At 41.1% G+C, this 24859-nt stretch overlaps 1 protein-coding gene and 1 long non-coding RNA gene across 3 annotated transcripts in view; one reads left to right on the top strand and one right to left on the bottom strand.

Annotated features, from left to right (window-relative positions):
- LOC138763347 (inositol hexakisphosphate kinase 2-like) overlaps positions 1-8381 on the bottom strand; it is a 33722-nt gene extending 25341 nt beyond the window's left edge. For both annotated transcript variants that reach the window (XM_069937328.1, XM_069937327.1), the window contains exon 1: positions 8222-8381. The gene's annotated coding sequence lies outside the window, so the exon portion shown is untranslated. The remainder of the gene's footprint in view (positions 1-8221) is intronic.
- Positions 8382-8542: 161 nt separating this feature from the next.
- On the top strand, positions 8543-12646 carry LOC138763348 (uncharacterized). The gene is made up of 2 exons (XR_011357499.1): positions 8543-9104; positions 12373-12646. It is a non-coding gene; the product is annotated as an uncharacterized lncRNA (long non-coding RNA).
- Positions 12647-24859: the final 12213 nt, after the last annotated feature.

The raw sequence follows: 24859 nt of genomic DNA, 5'->3' as shown, positions 1-24859 counted from the left end.
GGATTGTATACCTCTTGCTTTCTCTTCCTGAAGGAAGCATACATAAGATTTAGGAAGCAAAAGACAGGAAAGGGTCATGAAAATTGTACAGTAGCCAGGAAAGACCTTAAGACTTAGGAGAGCTAGAAGAGCGCACAAGGCAAATAGGATTAAGAAAAACCCTATGACATTCTATGCATATGTGAAGAGCAGAAAGATGACGAGAGTGAATGTAGGGCTGCTCAAGGATAAGGGAGGCAACAAATGCCTGGAGCAGAGGTGGTAGGGGAGGTCCTAAATGAATATTTGCTTCAGTGTTCACAAGAAAGAGGGTCAATGTGGGAATAGCATAGAACATGCTTATGTGCTGCAGCATGTTTGAGATTAAGAAAAAGTGCTGGATCTTAGAAATATTAGGATTGGGACCAGACGAGATATAGCACAGGTTACTACAGGAAGAGTAGCTGGAGCATTGGCAATGATATTTGCATCCTCCAGAGAATTGGAGAATGGCAAACATGATCCCCTTGCTTAAAAAGGTAATAGGGAGAATCCTTGCAATTATAGACCAGTGCATCTTAAGGCAGTGATTCTTAGTCAGGATTTAAGAGTAATTATAGAAGTGTAGTATTTTCAGGGATAGTCAGCATGGCTTTGTGAGGGGTAGGTTGTGCTTCATGAGCCTAATTGAGTTATTTGAGGAAGTAACAAAATAAATTGATAAGAAGGTAGGGTGGTAGATGTGGTGCATATGGATTTTAGTAAGGCATTTGACAAGGTTCTCCCATGGTAGACTCATTCAGAAAGTTATGAGGCATGGGATCCAGGGAACCTTGACAGTGTGTATTCAGAATTGGCTTGCTTGAGGAAAGCAGAGATAGTAGTAGATGGACATGTCCTGCCTGAAGGTCAGGGTCAAGTTCTACAGGGATCTGTTCTGGGACCTCTGCTTTTTGTGATTTTTTTGAATATAAATGATATGGACAAAGTAGTAGAGGGATGGGTCAATAAGTTTACAGATGGGTTGTCTTAGATTACAACAGGATAGAGACAAGATGCAGAGTTGCACAAAAAAGTAGCAGATGTTTCAGAGGCGAGTAAAGTGATGCATTTTGGATGGTCAAACTTGAAGGCAGAGTAGATGGTTAATGGCACGATTCTTAACAACATGGAGAGGGACCTTGGGCTCCAAAATCCACAGATCTCTCAAGGTTGCTGCAAAGGTTGATAGGGTAGTTAAGAAGGATTATGGTCTGCTGGCCTTCATTAGCCAGTGATTGAGGTCAAGAGTCATGAGGTAATATTGCATCTCTATAAATCTCTGGTTATACCACTTGAAATATTGTGTTCAGTTCTGGTCATCTCATTACAGGATGTGGAAGCTATGAAGAGGAGATTTACCAGGATGTTGCCTGGATTGGAAAAAAAAGTTTTATGAGGCAAAGTTGACAAAGCTAGGGCTTTTCTCTTTGGAATGAAGGATAAGAGGTGACTTAGAGGTCTACAAGATTATGAGAGGCATAGATGGAGTAGACAGCCAACATCTTTTTCCTGGGGGGGGGGGGGGGGGGAAGGGAGGAGGGACTAGCAAACCCCAGAAGACATCTGTACAAGGTGAGAAGAGGAAAGTTTAGGGCAGCAGTTCTCAACCTTTTTCTTTCCATTCACATAACACTTTAAATATTTTCTATGCCATAGGTGCTTTGTGATTAGTAAGAATTGTTTAGTGGTACATGGGAGGGAAAAAAAAGTTTGAAAACACTCTTAATCGTACCTAATTGACTCGTTATGTGCATGGTTTAACGCCAAAGGAAATGGGTCAAGGACAATTTTTCTCAAAATATTTCACTAACAATTGGGTCTAGAGCAGTGATTCTCAACTTTCCCTTGCCACTCATATTCTTTCTTTCTTTGGCTTGGCTTCGCGGATGAAGATTTATGGAGGGGTATGTCCACGTCTCCTGCAGGCTCGTTGGTGACTGACAAGTCCGACGTGGGACAGGCAGGCACGGTTGCAAGGGAAAATTGGTGGGTTGGGGTTGGGTGTTGGGGTTTTTCCTCCTTTGTCTTTTGTCAGTGAGGTGGGCTCTGTGGTCTTCTTCAAAGGAGGTTGCTACCCGCCGAACTGTGAGGCGCCAAGATGCACGGTTGGAGGCGATATCAGCCCACTGGCAGTGGTCAATGTGGCAGGCACCAAGAGATTTCTTTAAGCAGTCCTTGTACCTCTTCTTTGGTGCACCTCTGTCTCGGTGGCCAGTGGAGAGCTCGCCATATAACACGATCTTGGGAAGGCAATGGTCCTCCATTCTGGAGACGTGACCCACCCAGCGCAGTTGGGTCTTCAGCAGTATGGATTCAATGCTTGCGGACTCTGCCAGCTCGAGTACTTCGATGTTGGTGATGAAGTCATTCCAATGAATGTTGAGGATGGAGCGGAGACAGCGCTGAAGGAAGCATTCTAGGAGCCGTAGGTGATGCCGGTAGAGGACCCATGATTCGGAGCCGAACATGAGCGTGGGTATGACAACGGCTCTGTACACGCTGATCTTTGTGTGTTTCTTCAGGTGGTTGTTTTTCCAGACTCTTTTGTGTAGTCTTCCAAAGGCACTATTTGCCTTGGCGAGTCTGTTGTCTATCTCTTTGTTGATCCTTGCATCCGATGAAATGGTGCAGCCGAGGTAGGTAAACTGGTTGACCGTTTGAGTTCAGTGTGCCCGATGGAGATGTGGGGGGGCTGGTGGTCATGGTGGGGAGCTGGCTGATGGAGGACCTCAGTTTTCTTCAGGCTGACTTCCAGGCCAAACATTTTGGCAGTTTCCGCAAAACAGGACATCATGCGCTGGAGAACTGGCTCTGAATGGGCAACTAAAGCCACTCACATACCACCTTACTGAACACTGATGGCATTGGGATTACTTAAAGTGGTATGTGAGTGGAAATAAAAAGGTTAAGTACCACTGGTTTAGGAAAACATTAGGAGCAAGGTTTTTTTTTAAAAAAAATTACACAGTAGTGGGTGTCTGGAATGCATTGCCAACAGTGGTAAAGTCTGGTATAATAGGGATATTTAAGACTCTTAGACAGGCATATGCATACAAGAAAAATAGAGGGTTATGGATGTGAGGAAGGGAAGGTTTAGTTTGTTGAATAGGTTTATTTAGGTTGGCACAACATCATGGACCAAAGGCTGTAAAGTTCTACGTTAAAAGACAGAACCACAACAGAATATTTCCACCCATGTGAATTTCCTCACTACATGGAGTATTTATAATTATGCAACAAGAAAGATCAACATTTGTCATGACAAGCAGAAGATTTTGCATTAAGTGCCATTTTAAATTACTTGATAGTATAAAAAATACTAAAGGATGTCATTTGAAGAATTGGGATTAATCACATTATCACCTTCTCTGTTGCATAATATACATCTTAAAGCAATTATTTAAATTTAGACATACAGACAGTAACAGGCCCTTTCCGCCACAAACCTGTGCCAACCAATTACACCGGATTGACCTACAACCCCCAGTACATTTTTGAATGATGGGAAGAAACCGGAGCACCCGGAGAAAACCAATGCAGACATGGGTAGAACGTACAAACTCCTGATAGACAGCACAGGATTCAAATCCAAGTTCCCATCACAAACCACTACACAAACAGTGCTGCTCAATATTTTATTTGTAAAGTTTCTAATACTCTAAAATAACATTATGAGGATCTTGGTGAAAATATCACTTTAAAGTAAATTTCTTCCACACTACAACTGTTGAGCAGAACATTGCAAAATAAAAACTGCTTTGCCCAAAAGAAAATACAAATATCTGCATGTTACAATAATTTCTAGGACTTTGAACTGTACACAGATTACCTTAAGATTTCCAGTTGATTTTATTAAATTAAATTACATCATCCCTTGCTGACATGCCTGTCCAAGGTCGAATGCACTGCCAGATTGAGACCACCTACAAATTGGAGGTACAACACCTCATCTTCCGAATGAACACCCTCCAACCAGATGGCATTAATATTGACTTCTCTGCCTTTCGTTAAACATCCACCCCCCCTCCCCCACCCCACTTCTTCCCCTGTCATTTTCCCCGACCTCGGGCTCTCAGATCTGTCTCCTTTTGCATAAATATGATAAATTCTTACCTCACCCCTTATCATATCCAATTAATACCATTTGATGGTCCTCCAGCCAGCATTGTCTAAGTCAGGGGTTCCCAACCTTTTTGTTGCTCTGTACCTCTTGGGCATTTTTATAGGTTCCCGTGTACCCCTAAAAATTAAGGATTAAAAAAACACGACATTGTGCAATCTGACTGCAGATTACAACATCATGTATTGTACCTCTCACACCCAATGTACCCCCTGAAAAGTGCAAATGTACCACTGGGGGTACATGTACCCCAGGTTGGGAACCCCTGGTCTAAATGCTGCAATTTCCTGCTTCTGGCTTATTCTGCTAAATCCTTGAAGGGCTCAGGCCTGAAACATCAGCAACATATCTCTGCTATTGATGCAGAGAAGACTATCTGAGTTCCTCCAGCATTTTGTTGTGTTTTTACAACACAGCTTCTGCAGACTTTTGTGTTTCCTTGAGATTAGTACGTGTGAAGATGACACAAAGATTAGTGGAGTTGTGGAATGTTACTGGGATATTAAAGAATACACACCTAGATTGGTCACAGATATGGACCAATCTAAAATGACGCCTTACAGCGGCAACTTTTTGCGAGCAGCTCTGACAGGAATAATCAAACATTCCCTTTCAGAACTCCTAAAAATCAAACAAAAAAGTGAAACAAAAATATCAAACTTGCCCGACAGCATGGAGGTCCTAAGATCTCTTGGGATTGACAGGACCAGCAAACTCTGTCGAGCCGGGGGACCTTTAAACAGCTCGCGCAAGTACAACAATTCTGTGAAGTTTTAAACGGCTCAAGCAGGTACAACATAACTCCAGCAGCAGACCCATGAGGCAGGTAAAGAAGATCCAACCATGTGGACACAAGGGTGGGGGGGGGGCGTAAGAGGGGGCTACAGGTCAAGCTGAGACACCAGGAACCAAAGCTTTCGCTCCCTACCATTCTCCTGGCCAACGTAGTCCTTGGAGAACAAATTTGATTAACTGCAAGCCAGACTTCAACATCAGAGAGACATCAGAGAGCGCTGCGCTTTACAGAAATGTGGTTAAATGCAGACATGGCACTGCACCCTAAAGGCTACACCCTCCATAGCACTGACCAAACACCAGTGTTTGGAACTTCAAATTCCTGGGTGTCAACATCTCCAAGGAACTGTCCTGGAGCCTCCATTGATGCAACACCTCCAAGGAACTGTTCTGGAGCCTCCATTGATACTTTGAGGTATCTGAGGAGATTCGGTACGTCACCGAACACACTCATAAACTTCTACTGGTGCACCATAAAAAGCATTCTGGTTGGTTGCATCATGCCTGGTATGGAGGTGCCATCTCTCAGGACAAGAATAAACTCAAGATGGTTGTTAACTCAGCCTGCGACGACATAGGCACCAGCCTTCACTCCATCGAGGTCATCTACACGAGGCATCGTTTTAAAAAAGCAGCCTCTATCCTCAAAAACCACCCACCCAGGCCATGCCCTCTTCATTCTACCATCAGGGAAAAGGTTCAGGAGCCTAAAGACATCCACTCAGTGGCACAAAGACAGCTTCTTCCCCACTGCCATCAGATTCCCATATAATCAATGAACCAAATACATTGCCTTACTTTTAGTGCCCTGTGATTGTTATTATTTTATTTTTTATAGTAATGTCATAAGATGTTATAATATGCACGTTTTCACTTTGATACTGCTACAATACAGCAAATTCTGTGATTTGTTCATGACAATAAATCCTGATTCTGATATTTGGCAGGTGGAGCTTAATCAGGACAAGTATGCAGTGGTACATTTTGGGAGATCAAATTTAAGGAGAACATATGAAATTAATGGCAGGATTCTTAAAAGCACAGGGATCGAGAGGTTGCAGTCCAGAGTTCCTTGCCAAGCAGGAGTATAAGAGCAAGGAAGTCATGTTATGACTACATAAAACTTTTCCAGAGTAAAAGTGTCACATGGTCAAAGACATTTAAAGTGAGGTAGGGGGAAGTTTAAAGGAAATGTGTGGGGTGAGTCCCCCCCTCCCTCACAGGGTGATAGAAGCCTGGTACAGTCTGCCAGGGGTAGTGATGGGTGTAAATGGTAGGAGCATTAAAGAGCTTCTAGATTAATATACAGGAAATGGAAAGATATATATCATGTTGCAAAATTTTAATTTAATTTGGACATTATATCCAGTGCAGGCATCGAGGGCCAAAGGGTCTTTTCCTTTACTATTCTGTTAATAAAGAATTCTTCTCTTTCCTTAAAAATAATCTGTGGGAAAATGTTACATCTTAATTTTTAATTTCCTCAGCTGCAAAAGAAAATCCAGATATGGTTTCATAGTTTCATTTTCTGGTGGTATTTCACTTAATCCAGATATCCAACAATACCAAGCAAGTTAGGGTTTAGTCTGTAATGGTTTTCAAACTGCCCCACTAAACTGCATTCCACCTTAAACAATCTCGATGCCACAAGTCCTCTGTGATTAGTAAGGGATTGCTTAAAGTGGCATGCAAGTGGAAAGGGAAAGCTGAGAAGCACTGCTCTAGATCCAATTGTTACTGAAATATTTTGCTTGAGAAAATTTGTCATTGGCCCATTTCCTTTGGAGTTATGAAACCATGCACATAACGAGTCAATTAGGTACGATTAAAACAGTGGTTTTCAAACCTTTTTCTTTCCACTCACGTCCCACCTCAAGCAATCCCTTCCTAATCACAGTGCACTTATGGCATAAGAATTGCTTAAGGTCGAATGAGAGTTCAGGGGGACAGTTTGAAAACCACTAGTTGAGAGAAACATATCTACTTGAAAGCAAATAGTATAACAATTAATTAAAAAAAGTAATATGCAACAATGGTAGTGGTTTGGCAATCTGGAAGCTATTTAGTACATGAAAAAGTTCTTATAAACAGATTTGAATTACTAGGAATAGTGCTTGTATGGAACCTTTAACAGTAATTAAATAATAATGTTGATATGACGTATTTGTCTCATGTTCAAAAAAAGTAGGAAGGCACAACTTCTGGATTAAGAAGCAAAGCAGAATTACTCTGCAGTTCAATATCGTGGTAATGTTGCCCTCAATAACAGGATGCAAATCTGATGAACTAAGGATTCTATCCTGGGGTGGGGGTGCTGGGAGAAGAGGGATCCTTTACCTTTTTTTTCCCCCCCCCCAGACCTCATGAAAGTTTTTCAATGTCTTATTGTTATTATATTGACAATCTATTTTCTTAAAACTTAAATAAAATAAGGGAACAATTACTTCATGTAATACCTAGAGGCAGCTCTCATGCTGTAAATATATCCGGAAGTATTATTGACAGCTTCGTAATTCACACCGACAGGTCACCATGATCATGCACACATAGGTGACTGTCTTTCCCTGGACAAATTTGCGTTGATACCAGATTATTTTTTATATTAACAATAAAGCCAGGTGTGAGAAGGTGGAGGTGGGGGCGCAAGTGTAGCAGTTGCTGCGGCCAAGGGGGCGATTAGCGGGAAAGGATGCGAGGACGCTGCACTCAATCCGAATCATGTTTAACATTTCAAAAGGGACCAGCACAAAATTTCGCCGCTGAGAGCAAGCGGCACATAGCAAACAACCTCTGCAATCAATTGGAGGGACCAGCGAACTCTTCCGCCAAAAGCAAGAATGTTGCATTATTGATTAGTCAACAAAGCAACAGTCAAGGGTCCAAATACAACTCCGAGTCTTTGGGCTCTGGAAGGAAAATCGTTTATGAGATACTTTTTAGGAAGTAGGAAAATCATGGATTTAATGATTAAAAGAACACAATGAGGAGGGGGGGGGGAACCCACGTGGGAAAGACCTCCCATCCCTCGAGGCGGGTAATGAGGGTTAAAAATGGTCTGGTTGATGAAGATACACAAGAAAAATAATCGCGAGTCGATTAAATTTAACCCTAGAATGGGAGGAGGACATAGCCAGCGATGGAGGCGCTCTCAACCTGTCACTAAGCAACCGAAGGAATGAGGAAGAAATACATAGCACATCCTGAAAGACCTCATTGAGATGGATTTAACTGGGCGCCTATTATTGTGTCATCCCCCTCGCATTTAGTCGGGGTCAGTCTCCTTACCGAGATGAGGATGGCTCTTTTAATGTCTCTCCCGCTCACACGCCGCACCTTCTTTGTTCTCTGACGAGATAAAATGGCCGCCGCTTCTCACCGTTCACCACGGCACTGCGGCCTCGTTCCAGCGCCGCGGGCTTGGGGAGGGGGCGGAACTCCAGCTCCACCCTCACCACCGCTCCGATTGGCCGCTGTTTGCGCGTGCGCTTGAGCGGGTGGGCAAACCGAGTCGCACCTGCAGTGTGCCCCAGCAACAGCAGTCCAATTGGTCAAATCCGAAAAATAATCCGAGATCTTATTGGTTGCTCTCGGACAATGTCGGCGTCATTGTTGGTGGCGTCATTTTTTTTTGAACAAGGAAACCCTTCCCGTCCCTTCTCCCTTCCCGAAATCCAGCAGCTCATGTTTAAATCCCGGATTATTCTTTTCGGCATTACTCTGGGTCTAAAGTCGCCTTTAGGAGTGGAATTAGGCCATTCTGCCCATCGAGTCCGCCCCGTCATTCCAATATGTCCATTTTACTATCCTCTTCACCCCATTCCGTAACCCTTGATTCCCTTCCGAAGCAAAAATATACTCAATGACTTGGCCTCCACAGCCATCAGTAGCAATAAATTCCATAGATTAATCACGCTGGGTAAAGAAATTCCTCCTCATCTCTGTTCCAAAGGGATATTTTGGTATTCTGAGGCTGCACCTTCTGCTCCCAGACTCCGCACCATCAGAAATAACCTCTCCACATCCATTCTATCCAGTCCTTTCAGTATTTGATCGTTTTCATTGAGATCCCCCGAACTCCAGCAAATTCAGCCAACCAACATCCCTGAGGTAAAAACACAAAATGCTGGAGAAGCTCAGCAGGTCAAGTAGTATCCTTTATGTAGCAAAGGTAAAAATACATCACCAACATATATTTTGTGTCTACAGATTTTCATGATATATTAACTTTCCTGATGTGATTATCCGTTCATTCCAGGGAACCTCCTCTGGATCCTCTCCGATACCAAGACATATTCTCCAACTGAGTCTGACCAATGTCTTCTAAAACCTCAATATATATATATATCTCATAAACTATTCAAAGTCCTTCCTTCCAGAGCCCAAAAAAAAGATTTGCCTCATGTTAGTTTTCAGTGAGTGATCCTTTATTTTTAAACTGTAACACTTAATTCTAAATTCTCCCTCAAGAGTAAAAATCCTCTCCTCATTCACCAGTGTTTAAAGAACTCTCAGCAGTTTATGTTTCTCTCAAACTTCTCAAGTCAAGGAGAAACAAACTGCTTGCTATCCAATCTTCCCTTTCAGACAAACTGTCCATTTCACAAATTAGAAATAAAAAAACTGTAGATGCTGCATATCTAAATAAAAATAGAAAATGGTGGGAATACTCAGCAGGTCAAGCCCCATCTCCAGCAAGTAAGAATTTCTGGCATATGTACATTGTACAATTTGTAAACTCATTATCGGTCACAACTCATCTGTTGGAAGTCAAAAAGAGTCAATGTTTTAGGTTGAAGATCCTTTGTCAAAAATCCTACTGGCAAAACTTTTGGACCATTACACCACAATCATGTGAATAGCCTTCTTATGAAATTAAAATTTCTGATTCTATGAATGATTGTTACAGAATTTAATTAAAAGTGACTGGCAATGATTTTAGATTTTAGATTTTATTGCTAAACTTTATTCAAGGTGGTTTATGTCTAAAATCACTATTTCCTAGGCTTCTTGTTACCACGTGTGTAATCATTCAAAACACAAGCATTGCCATCCACAGTGGTCTCCATAATGTTTGGGTCAAAGACAGTTTTTTCCTTCATTTGCCCCTGTGGTCCACAGTTTAAAATTTGTAATCAAACAATTCACATGTAATTAAAGTGCACAATCCAGATTTTATTCAAGGTTATTTGTATATGTTTTGGTTTGAAGAAATTACAGCACTTTTTATGCCCTCATTTCAGGGCACCATAATATTTGAGACATTTGGCTTCACAGGTGTTTGTGATGACTCAGCTATGTTTAATTGCTTCATTGGTGCAGATATAAGAGAGCTAGGCTTGCTTCTAAGTTTCTGATCACCTTTAGAGTCTGTAGTTGCCATTTTTCAATGTGAGGACCAGAATTGTCCCAATGAAAGTCAAAGAAGCCATTATGAGACTGAAAACAAGAATAAAACAGTAACAGACATTCCCCAACTTCAATTAAAAAAAAATTAGAAATGCAACACAGTAACAAGCCATTTCGGCCCACAATTCTGTGCTGCCCAATTTCCACTCAATTAATCTACGCTCCTGGTATGTTTTGAACGGTGGGAAGAAACCAGAGCCCCCAGGGAAAACCCACGCAGAAAAACATAGAAACGCCTTACAGACAGCGTGAGATTCAAGCCCTGGTCCTGATTGCTGGCACTGTAAAGGTGTTGTACTCACAGCTACTCCAACCATGCTGCCTCTTTTTACCAACCCCAACAGTTTGGAACATAATTAAGAAGAAAGAATGTACTGGTGAGCTCAATAATTCAATAGGACTGGTATTCCAAGGAAGACCTCCACTGCTTTTTAAAAAAAAAATTTTTATTTAATACTTCACCATGAACCATGTCAATAACAATATATACAAACATTTGTCATTAAAATATACAGTGACATTTTTATTTTTTCCCCTCATTCCTCCCACCCTCCTCACCCCCTATAACGTAAAGCAAGAATAGAAAGAAAGAAGAAAAATAAATAAACAAAAAAGAACACAATAGAAAAGAAACAGAAATCGTATCGTCCAAAATTCCATATTTAAGTATTTTTGTACTTGTAGCTTATCACTTTAAGAGATGGGGGTCTGAAATTGACAGTTTCTAATAAACTCTATGTATGGTTCCCAAATTTGTTCAAATAAAGTATGTTTGTCTTTTAGATTGAAAGGAATTTTTTTCTAACGGAATACATTTGTTAATTTCTATGTACCATTGTTGTATTTTTAAAGTAGCCTCGTTTTCCAAGTTATCATTATACTCTATTTTGCTGCTGCGAATGCAATCATAGTAAATCTTTTTTAATTTTAGGCTTAATTCTTTGTCTTTTATGTTGTTTAACAGGAAGATTTTTTGGTATCTTACTTTTTTGTAATTCTATTTAATATTAAGTTTAAATCCTCTCAAAAAAGTTTTCACTTTTGTACATGTCCAAATTTATCTGATAGTGTTGGATTCCATTCTTTTAACTTTTGTGGTGTCACATTTAATCTATGGAGCCAATTGTATTGTATCATACGAAACTGAGTATTTATTGTATTACTCATGGTTCCAGTGCATAGTCCCTCCCATGTTTCGTTCTTTATTCATATTTTAAAATCTTTTTCCCAACCTTGTTTAGGTTTGTACATTGCTTCATCATTTTCCTTGTATTGCAAAATTGCACAGGGACTCGTATTCCAAGGAAGACCTCCACTACTAATGACAGAAAAATTCTCATTATAATGAAGAAAATGGGGGGGGGGGGGGAAATGGGTAATTAAATAAAAGAAAAAACTGAAGAAAAATCCCAAACACATATCCGACAGATCAGAAACACCACAGGAGGCATGTGTGGAAGTGTTAATGACTACTGTCTGCAGACATGAAAAAAAATACAGTGGCTACACTCCAAGATACAAACCATTAATTAGCCACAGAAACTGGATGGCCTGATTACAGCTCGCTGAGAAGTATTTAAAAGAGCATGCAAAATTCTCGAAAAAAAAGGTCTTTTGGACAAATAAGATCACGATTAACCTGTATCAGAATGATGACAAGAGCAAAGTATGGAGGTATAAAAAAACTGCCCAAGATCCAAAACATACCACCTTTGCCATGGTTTGCATCTTGTATTGAAGCCTCTGAATTCCTTTTCATGAAGCCTTCTGCTGTCAGTAGTCATTGACACATCCACACCTGTCTCCTGAAGAGTGTTTCTGATCTGACAGACATATGTTTGGGGATTTTTCTTCATTACGATGAGAATTCTCCTGTTATCAGCAGTGGAGATCTTCCTTGGAATACCAGTCCTATTGCCATTACTGAGCTCACCAGTATGTTCTTTTTTCTTAATGATGTGGCAAACTGTTGATTTTGGTAATCCTAAGGTTTGGGTTTTGTCTCTTACTGTTTTATTCTTGTTTTTCAGCCTCATAACAGACTCTTTTCATTGGTACAATTCTGGTCTTCAAGTTGAAAAATGGCAACTGCAGACTCCAAAGGTGATCAGAAGTTCTTTTATACCTGCATCAGTGAAGTAATTAAACATACCTAAGTGCTCACAAACACCTGTGAAATCAAATGACTCAAGCATTATGGTGCCCTGAAATGAGAGGACGATGTTTAAAAAGTGCTGTAATTTCTTCATGGTTAAACCAAAACATATACAAATAACCTTGAATAAAATCTGGAATGTGCACCGCTTTAATGACATGTGAATTTTTTAATTATAAATTTAAAACTGTGGAGCACAGGGGCAACTTAATGAGAGAAGTGTCATTGTCCCAAACATTATAGAGGGCACGTAAATGATTTGGATGATAATGTGGTAAATTGAATCAGCAAATTTGCTGATGACACTAAGATTGGAGGTGTTGTGGAGAGTGAAGAAGGCTTTCAAAACCTTACAGAGGGATCTGGACCAGCTGCAAAATGGCCTGAAAAATGGCAGATGGAATTTAATTCAGCTAAGTATGAGGTGTTGCATTTTGTTACAGGGAAAGGTTAAACAGGTTAGGACTTTATTCCCTGGAGCAGAGAAAAATGAGGAGAGATTTGATAGAGGTATTTAAAATTATGAGGGGTATAGACAGAATAAATAAAGTTAGTCTTTTTCCATTCAGGGTAGGAGATATACAAACCAAAGGACACAGGTTAAGAATGAAAGGGGGAAAGGTTTAGGGGGAACGTGAGGGGAAACTTCACACAGAGAGTGGTGGGTGTGTGGAATAAGCTGCCAGCTGAAGTGATGAATGTGGGCTCAATTTTAACATTTAAGAAGAATTTGGACAGGTGCATGGATGAGAGGAGTATGGAGAGCTATGGACTGAGTGCAGGTCAGTGGAACTAGATCAATGGTTCTCAATCTTTTTCTTTCCACTCACATACACTTTAAGTATTCCCTATGCCATAGGTGCTCTGTGATTAGTAAGTGATGCTTAAGGTGGTATGTGGGTGGAAAGAAAAAGTTTGAAAACCGCTGTTTTAATCATACCTAATTAACTGGTTATGTGCACAGTTTCATAACTCCAAAGGAAATGGGCTAATGACAATTTTTCTCATGTAAAATATTTCAGTAACAATAAGGTCTAGAACAGTAGTTCTCAACCTTTTTTCCCACTCACATGCCAATCCCTTAAGCAATCCCTTACTAATCACAGAGCACATGGCATAAGGATTACTTAAAGTGTTATGTGAGTGGAAAGAAAAAGGTTGAGAACCACTGGACAAGGCAGAAAAATAGATCGGCACAGACTAGAAGGGCCAAAGGGCCTGTTTAGTGTTGTAAGGTTCAATGGTGGATGCAAGATGATTATATTAAAAATATTTTGACTTTCTGGCCAGCAAGCCACATGATTATTTAATTTAATGTATATTTTTAAATTGAGAGATGCAGCATGGTAACAGGCCCTTCCAAACCATAAGTCCACAATGCCCCAGATGAAACCTACGTGGATAAGGGGAAAACATACAAACTCCTTACAGAGAGTGCTGGATTTGAACTGGGTCATTGTGTTGGAATAGTGTTGGACTAAGCACTACATAAACCATGCTGCCCTACTACATAAACCATGCTGCCCAATCTCTTTGTTCTTGTTCCCCATACCTTAAAATTTTGTTTTTGTTCTAATATAAAAAAATAATTTTAATGGTGACATATATTGTTGCACAATTGCACAATAATTACACCAGTTGAAGAAAGACAGTAAATTAGGCTAAGCCAATGTTATATTAATTTGGCCTATTTACACAGTAAGTCCCATAATTATATAACTTAATCCTCAAAAACATTTATTTTGGCTTGTCCATAGTCACATTTTTTTGTTTCACTGAAAAATGTAATCAGGTATGAAGCCAACCTGAGCACTACAAACACTGTTATATTTTATGCTGCTATGGTTTGTTATGAACTGATTAAATGAAATGGACAAATCTGTCTTGAATTGTGGAAAGAACATTTGGTAATATAAATATGAAAGGTCAGGTCAAGTCAAATTCAGTTTATTGACATGGGCATTGAGGTACATTGAGAAAGTTCATTTTGCAAGCCAGTTCGTCAAAATTCAGCAGTTAAAATCACAGCACAGAGAGCAGAATTACTGTTAGGTGGGTTACGGCCTGAAGCGTTGATTGTTTACTGCCTTCATGGAATTAATAGAGGGGAGGGAGGATGGTGTGATGGTCTGAGCTATATTCACAACTCTGAAGTTCTGGAGGTCTTGGACAGAGCAGTTCCCATAGCTTGCAGTGATGTACTTTGACAGCAAATTTTTGATAGTGCATCTTTAGAAGCAAGTCAGCCTTCAAATTCAATCCGTGGGTTTATATATTGACTAGCAGGATACCTCGCATTACCTGGGAAATAAAATACTCAGTTATTGGTTGAAACAAAATACCCAAAAAACTTCATGGTAATTCTGCAGCATCAGCACTGAGGCGGGCTTGGCATTGTTTCTCAGTTTCCTGCTGTCTGCTCCTTGGTTGTCTGGAGGCCTGAGCACTGAGGCGGGCTTAGTGTTGTGTTCTGTTTCCCACTGCCTCCCCCTTGCCTGTTTGCAGGCCTCAGCACTGAGATGGGCTGTTGTGTTTCCTGCTGCCCGCTCCTTGCATGTCTGGAAGCATCAGCAGTGAGGCGAGACTGATGATTCTCTGCTGTCTCTTGCCTTCTCCTTTGTCTAACTCGATAGGCTTGTGAAGAGCTTCTGCCAATTTTGCTTTGCTTTTTTCGGCCCACATTGAACTGGGTTTGGGTACTTGTTTTTAATTTGAAACTATTGGGTTTCCAACTCCATATCCAGTTCACCATGAGATTGCTTCTGAAATATTTGCCATTCTTGCTTCCACCTCAAGCCATCTGTGGCTGAAATCCTTATTATTGCTTTTTGGTTAAATCAACTCCTGATTATAATCCAATGTGCTCCCGGCTGGTCTCCTATCTCCCTACCTCCATGAGTTCAACGATCAAGTTTATTGCAATACACAAGCGTGCTGGAGAAACTCAGCAGGCCAGACACATCAATAGGAAGTAAAAGGTAACCAACAATTTGGGTTTTGGCTGCTCCTTTTATTGTCACATGTACCATGATACAGTAATAGAGGTTGTTTTGTATCCCTACGATCTATCTCCTATTTCAAAGTGAGGGCCAGCTGAGCTTACACAATTCAAGGGAAAGATGAGAGACAGGCTTGGGCTCAACAATCCACGAGCGATGCGCATCAGACTGGTGTCTGGACAGCATGACAGCAGTTATTAATGCCAGATATAGATTGGTGCTGTAGAGCGCGTCGAAAGAACCAAAGACTTGTTGATCCAAACCAAGGCTTTTATTAACTAAAAGACTGGAGCATATCACAAGTCGGTCGACCAGTCCAGAATGACCTGGTATGGCTAGGAGCAATCCTTTAAGACCTGCCAGTAGGTGTGGCTACACTCTCAGCCAATCACAGTCACCCTACACTACAATCTGTACATATACACATTGGTGATAGAATCTGTACTATCACAGGTGCAATACAATTATCTGTATTAATTGTACCTTACACCACAAAAACTACATAAATCTAAACCAGAATTTCAGAAATGTGTTTCAGATGTGGTGTGGAGTTCAACTGGGCTGTGTACAAAGGTGAGATCTCTTTGGGAGGACCTGGGGAAAAATATTACAAAGGTGGATTTTCCACAGGATTCAGAATTGTTCCTTCTGGAGAACATTATGGACGTGAGTTTTAAACTGCCCAAGTACCAAATTCAGTTTGTGAAGGTCACCTTGACAGTAACCAGGAAGTGTATAGTAGTCACATGGAAGTCTGACTCCCAACTCAATATTACACGGTGGAATACGGAAATGCAGAGTTGTATTCCCTGGAGAATTTAAGGAGAAAATATAACACATTCTTTTGGGTGTGGCAACCTTATCTGCAACATATAGGAATGCAGATATAGTTACACCCCTTCTAAATAGAAGATAAAAATCCATACTAATAGTGGAACGATTGAGATAAGTTGGTCATGGCGCAGATGATATCTCTTGTTTTGTATCTTTTTCATTTCACTTTATGTTACTTTAAGTTTATGTTTGGTTCCTTTAAAGGTCAGTGACTCTATAGATTTTTGGTTCTTTATGTTTGTTTAATTTATAATATTTTCCTTGTGGTATTATGGTATGGGAGGGGAGAAGGGTGGGAGGGGGAAAAATGGACTCTGAGGTAATATATCATTGTTGAGAAAGATTGTTGTTTTACATTTATGTGAGTCTTGGAAAATCAAAAAAATACATTAAAAAAAGAGGTTGCTTTGCGAGTAGACCAGTTAGATATCTCATACATAGACAGTGCAAAAGTGCAGAGTTACATAGAGAGATCATTTGGTATGGTGCAAAGACAGCATAATTTTACCGTTTTAATGTTCATTCAAAATTCTGCTGTGCATCTTCACCCCTGATGACTTATGTTTACTCCTCTATTCTTGAAATTTAATATTCTTTATGTTGTATTTAAATCTCTGTAACCTACCAACTCTCATTAAATCTGTAATGTTCCCCAATTTTACATCTGAGATGTCTCTATCCTTCCAACTCTGGTTCTTTTTGCAACCTTGATCTCCATTACCCAATCTTTGGTAGCTATACATTGAGTTTTACTCTGCCACACCCCTCTTTCCCCTCTAAGCTGTCATTAAATAATCTCTTAGACACTCCACAGTGTTCCTTTAAGTGGCACAGTATCGAGTTAATACTAGTAAGACTTCTGCAAAGCTCCTGGAATGTTTTATATGGTGTTAAGGTGTTGGATAAATTGCTCTCCTTGTGGATGGTCACGCTATACAGCTTTACACTCATTGCAGTTTAAATGTAGCCCAGATTATAACATAAGCAAAATAGCCAGAGAGAAACTCATGGCATTTAAAATAAAAAGTATTTGTTTGTGGGGTAAGTATGATAGAAAATCTTGTGAATGCATATGGTTATAACCTTTGAGTCTCCAACCTTGTTGAATTCATTTCCACAGGATATGAACTCTTTCTCTCCCCCCACTTTTTTGTCCCTTTTCCCCATCGAATATGACATAGACCCCAACACATTCTGTTTGGTTCCACCCCCAACTCCCCATTGGATTCTCCTGCTCTCTCCTCTTCCCCCCACCCCTTGCACCCCTCCCCTGTTTGATTCCATCTGATTTCTCTTCATTCCACCATCTTCTCCTTCTCCTATTTCAGCACTGCAGTCTTTACCTTCTAATCGCCCACTCCACTCCGTGTGATCCATCTTCCTCCACATGATCCCTTTGTTTTTCTTGCCTCTCTGTCTGGCATCTGTCAACTCTCTTCCTCTATTTGTCATGTTTCACCTCTACTTGGTTCACCTATCCCATATTGGGGCCCTGTCCTACCCTGAACCCTTTACACAGGCTTCTCTACCACACTTCACCAGTCTCGTCAAAGGGATCCTGCTCAAAATGTCGACCCCTCTTTTTCTCCCACTGAATGCTACTTGACTGGCTGAGTTCCTCCAGCAGATTGTGTTTAGCTACAAACTTGCGTCCTCTGAGTAACTGGTGCAACATCATAATTATAGACCTAGGCTCCCACCTAAATGCATGTACATACCAATCTATTCCAAGTCAAATACATTTTATTTATAGGATCCTTTGTCTCTTTTTTCCTGCCTTGCACTGATCTTTCAAGAATCCTTGAAGCTCTGAGCTCATCAGTGAGCTCCATTTACCAAATTAACTTCGAGTTGGTGGGGGTGGAGATAGCCTTCCCCTTTTGGGTGAGGACACTGGAAATAAAGCCAGGACTAGCTCCAGAGATGCTTTGTGGTTCAAGAAGAAATAATTGTGAAGCTCAAATGGTGACCATAAGACGGACCCTAACCCTCACCAATATCTTTGAGTACTGGCATCACCAATACCTTTGACAGAAGAAATGTGAGTTTGAAAGCACACACCACCTGATTCAAGGACAATTTATTTCTTACTCTTATCAGATTTTTTAACAACTTCTGTCCCCAGACTCTGACTACCTTGTGGGAGGCATGATGAGTGTGACGCTGTTACAGTGCCAGTGACCTGGTTTAAATCCATCACTGTCTGTGAGGGGTTTGTACTTTCTCCCCGTGACTTGAGAGTTTCCCTGGGTCCTCCAGCTTCCTCCCACCCTCCAAAAAAACAAACGGGTGGAATTGGAAGGTACAGGCCTCAATGATCAGAATCAGCTTCAACCATGTTGTAAATAAAATGTAAATTTAAAAATACTTTCTATGGATGCTGATTCACTGGCAGATTAAGTTCAAACAGAATCATCAATTTTACAGATGATACAACAGTAGTTGCCTCATCAGCAACAATGACGAGTCATCTTACAGCAAGGTCGGGAGGCTTGTCATATGGTGCGAGAAAAACAACCTGAGTCTCAAGGTGGATGGTGTAGATGATTGTGGACATCAGGAGGAGGAAGATCCACCACTCTCCACGAAACATCAATGGTTCCATTGTGGAAACAGTGGAGAGCACAAAGCTCTTAGGTGTTCGCTTAAAGGATGGCCTTTCCTGGACCCAAAACACCTCCTCGTTTGTCAGGAAGGCACAACAGTGCCAATACTTCCATTGTCAAAGACATTGAGGAGGGCAAGGCTACAGAGCTCCATCTTGAAAATTTTTTACAGGAACACAATTGAGAGTGGCCTGTCTGGTTTCATCATTGAATGGTCCACCAGTTGCAAAGCAATAGTCTGGAAGTCAACACAGAAGATCATCAAAAACATCTGAGAAAATCATTGGTGTCTCCCTTTCCTTTATTGATGACATTTGCTGGGTGCATTGCTTAAATAGGGCTCAAAGAATCGTGGAGGACCCTTTCCATTCAGCACACAGCATTTTTGATCCACTGTCATTGAGACAGAGGTGCAGGAGCATCAAAATCAGGACTGTCAGGCTGGGAAATAGCTTCTCCCTGCAGGGCTGAGATTGATGAACAGTGTCCTTTAATTGAGGAAATCACCCCAAAATATTTATTTGTATTTATTTTAAATTATATCTTCATATATATAGATATATCTATATATAGATATATCTATATATCTATATATAGATATATATATATAAATGTGATTATTATGTGCGGTGTATATATGTATTATATTCTCAAGATCGTGTTATATGGCGAGCTCTCCACTGGCCACCATGACAGAGGTGCACCAAAGAAGAGGTAGAAGGACTGCCTAAAGAAATCTCTTGGTGCCTGCCTCATTGACCACCGCCAGTGGGCTGATCACGCCTCCAACCGTGCATCTTGGCGCCTCACAGTTCGGCGGGCAGCAACCTCCTTTGAAGAAGACCGCAGAGCCCACCTCACTGACAAAAGACAAAGGGGGAAAAAACCCAACACCCAACCCCAACCCACCAATTTTCCCTTGCAACAGCTGCAACCGTGTCTGCCTGTCCCACATCGGACTTGTCAGCCACAAACGAGCCTGCAGCTGACATGGACTTTACCCCTCCATAAATCTTCGTCCGCGAAGCCAAGCCAAAGAAGAAGAAGAAGAAGAAGTATGTACGTGTACACTGTGGTCCTGAGAAACTCCGTTTCATCTGGTTACATGTGAACAGTCAGATTATAATGAACTTGATTTTATGAATGTAGTGCAACTAGGCTATAAAGAGTGAGACATTAATTCAAGACACACAGGAGACTGCTGGGTGCTGGATTCTGGAGCAAAAAGCAATCTGCTGGCGGAACTCAGTGGTTCGGGCATCAGTGAATAAAAGGAAAAGTTTATGATTTGGGTCAGAATTCCAGATATCCAATGATCCAGCTGTACCTTTTTTTGTGAAGTAGTGGCCAAGTCTGTTAGTACATTAAAAGCAACGCCGTTAATCACCCTTGGAATTGTACTTGGAAAACCACAGATTTCAGGGCTGGTAGATGGGGTGAGGTTGATGGGTCTTTTGAATGGGTAGAGTGCCTTCCATATTACGTTTCTCTTCTAAGATAAATACAAAGTGGCTCCTGGCATCTGCTAAATCTCACAAGAGAAAAGATGTGTGGGGTTAGTAGGTTAATTTATCACTTGGGTGTAATTGGGCGACATGGGCTCATGCATCTCTGAGTTAAAATTAAATTAAAAAGACGAGAGCTCAGGGAAGTATTGGTCACCATGTAAAATACAACAGCTGCTGTGCCGTGGCACACTCTAATCTCTGTGGAATGAGCCGTTGGGATGTTCCATGCAGACAAACAGATCAGGTTAATAAATAAATGATTAAAGGCAAAGAAGCTGTTGAATTATCACCGTGAAATGTCAAATATTGCTTTGAGCCCATTGGAAATGGGCACCAACAAGGAACCAGCACCTTTAAAAGATGGGTCAGAGCAGGTGTTCATGTTACAGAAGTGCTGACAGACATGACTCACTCATTCCTAGCGTCCTGGTAAAACTCCCAGACAGACGGTCAAGGGAACAATTAGTAACAGGCCAATGTGGAAATGCACAGAGGGCATAGTTGATGCCCATATAGCAACGTCATGGTAGTCTCTGACACAAGGTAACAGAACCTGCAGGGCGCTGCTAAAACATTAGTTTAAAAGGAATCCAAAACACTGGAGTTTTGGGATGACCTCCACTGCTGAGATCCAGCCCTTCCAGAAAAACTAATTCCTCATTCTCCATGTCACAAGACAGAAATTAACTACTTGCTCTACATTCAGTTATTTATGAATTAGGGCAGAAATAGTCCCCATGCTAACTTTTGTCCAATTATCTGAGTTAAAAACATGTTACATTCTTTGAAGTTCAACAAGAAAACCTGCAGATACTGGGATTGAGTGCAATACACAAAAGTGCTGGAGAAACTCAGCAGATCACGTGGTGTCTATAGGAAGTGAAAGGTGATCAATTTTTCAGAAATGGGTCCCTCATTAGATACAAGAAAAAGGTTGGGGGAGGGGGGAGGAAGAAGGGAGAAGGGAGAAGCAGGAGGAAGGGGAAGGAGAGAAACACAGGCTATCATCTACCCTCTCCCCATCACTGCTCAGCTTTTTCCTCTTCTACCCTCTCACCTGTATCCACCTATGACCTCTTGCCTATCTGTTAGCCTGTGCTCCTCCCCCTTTCCCTCTTCTTCTCTCCTTCCACCACCCCCCCCCCACCCCCCACCCCACACACATTTTTATTCAGGCATCTGCCTATGTTTTATTTCTTGTATCTGATGAAGGCTCAAAGCCTTTACTTCTGATGGATGTGGCACGACCTGCTGAGTTCATCCAGCATTTTTGTGCACTACATTCTTTGAAGACACAAGAGACTGCAGATGCTGGAAACCAGAGCAACCAAGGAACTGCTGAGAGAACTCAATGTGTCGAACAGCATCAGTGGAGGAAGATGGATGGTTGAAATTGCAACTGAGTGCTGAAGCAGGGTCTTGAGCTGAAAAGTGGACCATTCCTTTCCTTTCCTTTCACAGATGCTGTCTGACCCTTTGAGCTCTTTGTTCAACGTGACATTCTTTGTCAGAATTCCAGCAAAGAAAGTACAAATGTATTTATGTATTTGATAAAATACAAATTTATCACAGGATATCTGGTTATCAGGAAACAAGTGATATTATGTCAAAGAGTTCTTTAATTTCATTTACAATGTAAACACACACCTAAAAATAAATTAACAGCTTCTAAAATGTACTCATTTCAGCAATTTTTCAATAATGTTTTTATGAAAGTTTGCCAGCGGCAGTTTTGATATTGTGTAATCATGTAAAGTTTTACATTGCAAAATAAATATTTCATGGGCACCAAAATAGTAGCAGCCAACACCTTCTCCTAGCAACCAGAGTTCTCCTTCTACCTTCTCCAAGTTTCTCCTCCTCCTCTCCCCTGAGGTCGGGGAAGAATGAGGATCGAGGAGGCCTGGATGTCGTTCACCATTTTGCCTCCGATTCAGCCGGATCAGAGCCACTGAAATCAGTAAAGAGCTAAAAATATACTGCTTCTTGCACAGGAAGCTAAGTGAAACTGCGGTGACACTGTGTTTCATACCAATCAAAATGCAACTTCAGTGTGTGAGAATTAAATAGCAATGATGTTTCTTGATAAACACAATTGTTTTTCCTTTTTAAACCAAGTTATGAATTTTTAACATTCTAATTTTGAATGATGTAAGGACTAAAAGAGGTAGGTCCTTCCAAGTCTTTTCCTCCATTTGATAAAAATAAGTCGATTGTTCATCGAAACTTCACTCTCTGATCCATTCCCATAATCTTTGACTGGATTTTCAATGCAGTCATTCACTCAGACTCTTTCTCAAGATCTTTAAAGGAGAGAATTTTAACTCCAAGGGAACTTCTCTATCTCATACTGTCTTAAGGATAACACTACCTTCAGGATCTTGCAATTCACAAATGTTCTGGAGAAACTCAGCAAGACATGCAGCATCTAAGAGAAGTAAAGGGTTGTGGTGTGCTGTTAGCCAGAATCAGACACACACAAGGTAAAGACTGTACAACAGGCTTTAATCCACAAAGACTTCCCCAGAGCCAGGCTGGCTGTAGCTGCAGTAACTCTGAGTGAGGCTTCGGAAGGCCGGCGCAGGCTTATATCCCTGAGGGTGATTGACACCCGTCCGGGTGGGGCTTGATCCATTCAGGCCGACTGATTGACAGCCGGCCAGGTGTTGTCCTGTCCCCTTACACTCCTGCAGGTACAGAGGGTTCCCCCTGCAGTAGGCCGGCGGTACACTCCTGCAGGTGCAGATGTTGCCCCTGAAGTAGGCCGGTGGTGTACCACCACAAGGGTAACCAATGTTTCATCCCTGGGCCCGATAACCTGACAAAGAGCCTAGGTCCAAAATATTGGCTACCTTTTACTTCCTATGGGTGCTGCATGACCTACTGAGTTTCTCCAGCACATTTGTGTATTTCACGCAACCATAGCATCTGCAGATTTTCTTGTTTGATGCAATATTGCTCATTTCAATGAGATCACCTCTCATTTTTCCAAATTCCAGGAAGTATAGGGTTGATTTGGTCATTTGTTCCTCATAAAATAATACACTCACCCTTGGAATCAATTCAGGGAAGTTTGGCAGCATCAACTCCAAGGAAACTATATCCTCTTTTAAATAAGTAGTCCAAAACTGGATTCAATTCACCTCAACATCATCTCACCCAAGTCCTACACAGGTTTTATTAAGAGTTCCTTTCTTTGCCCCATCTCCATCCCTTTTGCGATAAGGACAACATTAAATTTGTTTTACAAATTATTTGCTGTACCTGAGTGAACAACTTGAATTGTCATCATGAGGCACACCTGAAGAGCCATATTTAATAGTCTCACACCTCTTAATAATATACTGCTCCTTGATCCTTCATCCCTAAGTGGACATCCTCAAATTTCCCCATATAATACATTTATCTGATAGCTTTTTAATCTTTGCAATCTTGGACCTTAATTTTCCATCTATCTTTGTAAAATCAGTAAACCTGAATACCTGTATTCAGTCTTTGATATGGATTGTCAAATGCTGCCGTTCCATTACCGATCCAATACTTTAGGTCTGCCAACCAGAAAACAATGCATCAGTGTCGACGCCAAGGGGGGACATCCGTGGGCATTGGCTCCCCAAGTGAGGTGCTGTGCCTCCCCCATATGTTTGCAGCCATCGCCTACTGTCAGACCCGCCCCCACCATAAAAGCAGTGCTCTCAGCATCAATATCGGAGGGGCAGATGATGGTAACAGCAACCCCCCCCCTCGCCTGCTGAGCGAGTTAATGAGTGTTACACTGTGCTCCCCCCAACATGCTAATGTCCTCTCTAACATTAATTCTGGCACCAGACAACTGCAACCCATTAATGCCCACTCTTATCTGTTGTCAGTTATCCAATCTTCTATTCATACCAATACACTCCTCCCAGCTCCATGAATCCTTATCCTGTACAGTAACCTTTTCCTTTGGCATCCTTTCAAATGTCCTTTAGAAATCCAATACACTACCTGTATGTCTAATGGCACCACATCATACTGCCCAAAGAACATTTATACATCTGTTAAACATTATTCCTTTCAATAAACTTTACAGAAACTGATCTTGTTGTTTGCAACATTTGCAAAGGTAACTTCTATATTTATCTCAATACCAATGCAGTTAAAAGGTGCTTCAAATTAGAGTTCCGACTAATCTGATAAAGTCTGTAGAAATGAAAACTTCTCTTTTTGCATAAAAGTAGCAAGTTAATTGCCTGGCAAGACAATTCATCTCCAAACTGAATAACATCTGAAACGCCACAGCATTTAATTGTGCAGTATATCCTTCCTCTTGAACCAACTCCTACAATTTAACTTGCCTTGTGAATTAATAAAAAGAAGTGCTGACAACTTTCCTGACCTCCACATTTCCCAGAAGCAATGAAGCACTTTATGAA

Source organism: Narcine bancroftii, chromosome 5 (genome assembly GCF_036971445.1).
Source record: "Narcine bancroftii isolate sNarBan1 chromosome 5, sNarBan1.hap1, whole genome shotgun sequence".
Taxonomy (NCBI): Eukaryota; Metazoa; Chordata; class Chondrichthyes; order Torpediniformes; family Narcinidae; genus Narcine; species Narcine bancroftii.
Note: the sequence above shows the minus strand (reverse complement) of the source record. Positions and strands in the feature narration are given on the sequence as shown.